Below are 2,898 nucleotides of genomic sequence, written 5' to 3'. Positions count from 1 at the left end.
AATTGCCTCTGTGACTGTTATTGTACTGGTACTTTTAGTCCACCACTATACATTATACACGATAGGCATTTTACACCACTCACCATATACACATTTCACACATGCGCACACATGTGCACACGTGCAGACGTGGAGAAACAAACACCATGATTACTTACAAGACGCTATCTGGCCATCATGACATTTTGCTTTTAGACAGCTCAGTCACAACAGCCTGCCTTATCTGCATCCTCCATCAGTTCCACACGGTGGCCCCTTGTTGGAGAAGCCTGATGCCGACGTGGAGGGCAGTGTCTGGCGATGTTGAGCAGCTGTCTGCCTCGGTCAGGGTGGAGGGGGAAACACTGGGGCCTTATCGCTCCTGTAATACAGTGCAGTTTAGTGGGCGCAGAGGAAGCTGGGCCTGTGCTTACAGACTGTGACACTCACAGATCCTTACTGGAATTCACAACAAAATAACAATAGGACTGTGACTAATCTCATCTCTTGTCTGATGACAAGAAAAATAATAGTTTCAGTATGATACAGACATGGAGAAAAATATACAGAGTAACACTGTAGGCGTTGAACACAGGCTTAGCAGTTTTCCATGTGAACATGTATAGCTTTATTTTTCATATCCTCTCAGATAAAGCTGTTATGGAAAGAGTAGTCCTGGTACAGAATGAACTGAAGTCTGGAAAATACAGTAACAGGGTTATTACCGCAAAAATAACAGTCTTATCTTTAAATCATCAGCAGGGCCACATGTTATTTACCTTAATTTGAGCTATGTGTGTTAGTGAGAGGTAAATGACAACGTGCAACAATGAAGCTCTCATGTCAGATTCAGATCTAAGCCCTGGGCGTAGATGACCTTTGATGGCATCTCAGGAGTTTACACTGTGCTGCAGTGTGAATGTTTTGTTTATCACACCCCTACAGATGTGGTAAATTTGATATTTTCATTTTGTGTAGGCCTCCCTTGGTTCTCTTTTTTTTTCTTAGTCAGTCTCTTTCCCTCCACCACGGACCGTTTCACTGCAGTGCACGTTGAACATCTCCTCCCACGCACTGGCTCACTTTGACACACCAGAGAGCTACAGAGCTGAATGTTCTCCCCTTTCTCTGTCTCTGTGTCTCTCTGTGTCCTTGTGTCAAATAAGGACAATTATCGACCTGGGCAAAATCAAGAGAAGGACATGTGGATCAGACGTGATTTGGTTTACAGTAGGTCTTTATCTTGATCAGAGCGCCATGGAAGCAGATTTCACTGTGTTGACATCCACACTGCATATTAAATAAGTATGTTTACCTGGTGTTTGGATGGGCACAGGTTGTGTTTCTGCACATGCATAATCAATATGCACCAGTCTTCTTTTCCCCTCAGGTGTAGTGGGATCCTCCACCTTCAAGTGTCACATCTGTTATATCAGACAATTTTCAGTGTGTGTGTGTGTGTGTGTGTGTGTGTGTGAGCATCTGCCTCGGGGTGTCATGTTGGAGTCTGCATGTATGATCCCAGGGGTGTTTTTTTGTATCATTATTTAATAATTTATTTTTTTAGGGACAAACAAGGATGACAACGTGCTCTTGTGTGCTGCTGCGTCCCCACAGGGATGTTCCCTTCCATGTCCGAACAATTCCCGGGCTTGTTGCATGCTGGGTAGAGAGCCCTGAGGAATCAGCACAAATGTCAGGCTGGTGCCGCGTCTTCAAACGCATCATGATAAATACGATTTGACACAGACAAGTGCTGTACACAGAGGCTAATGTCCGAGGATGCGCTTATTTGTTGATCACGTACATCCAACGACAGCATATTTTTTTCAAAGGAATAATTCAGAATGCATTCATCACACAGAATTACCATAATATTTTCGTACTTCACATATCTAACTGTGACTTAAAAGGCAAAGGCTGATTACTTAAAGTTGGTGGTAAACACGGCATACATGGCCCCCTTTCCCCTCATGAAAAGGTCACAAAACCATGTCTTACATCTCGGGTGTGTTTTGACATTCGCCATGCATTTGCTCGCTCTGTGGATTATATAACTGCTGCCATACAAATTCTATGTATTTGCAGATATTTGAGACCGTTGCATGCAAAGGCAAATCCACGCTGAGAGGGAACAATGGTGTATCTGTGATGACTGCCACCATGTTTGATAACTAGATGATTTGTGACATTTTCTGGGAAGGACACATCCTGTTATTGTCCTAATTCTGCATTTTAGATTCTGTGAAACACAAGACACATAAACACACACATACAAGAGGCCTTAGAGGAAGCTGACTGCCTCATCTGATCTTTTCCAGATCCATCATGTTCTTTAGAGCGGGGCAGAACCGTCTTTTTCACCGCACTTCCTTACTGTCTCAGCCACTCTGAGCTGATCCCTGCCATCCACACACACACACACACACACACACACACACACACACACACACACACACACACACACACACACACACACACATGCCTGGATCTCTATTGAATTATCCTGGAATGCCCTGTATTGCCCTCTATTCCTGCAACTCACTGCCCTGTTAACTTCAGTCCTTACTGTCAACTCAACTAAAAACAAACAGCAGCTGGCCAGGAGAAACTCCAGGAAGACATTTGTTTTTATAAAGTGGATATGGAGAGAGCAGGTTTGTTTTGCTGGAAGTGGTTCTCTTCCTCTCTTGCCTTGGCCCCGGGCCGCGGGCCCTTTCAGAGTCTGGCTGGTAGAATGGAGAGAGGAGGCTGACTGGCTGTCAACTGGATCCACTGGCAGCCAGAGCCTCCTGCCCAGTCTGAACCCAGGCAGTTCACAGACACGGCTGCCGGGGCCGGGGCAGTCTGCCTTCGCCCTGCTGACGTCAGTCACCAACAGACCACAGGACTTGTGTTAGAGTTTCAAACAAACTCGCT

The sequence above is a fragment of the Epinephelus moara genome, chromosome 21 (genome assembly GCF_006386435.1).
Source record: "Epinephelus moara isolate mb chromosome 21, YSFRI_EMoa_1.0, whole genome shotgun sequence".
In the NCBI taxonomy this organism is placed as follows: domain Eukaryota; kingdom Metazoa; phylum Chordata; class Actinopteri; order Perciformes; family Serranidae; genus Epinephelus; species Epinephelus moara.
The sequence above is the reverse complement of the archived record's forward strand: the minus strand, read 5'-3'. Positions refer to the sequence as shown.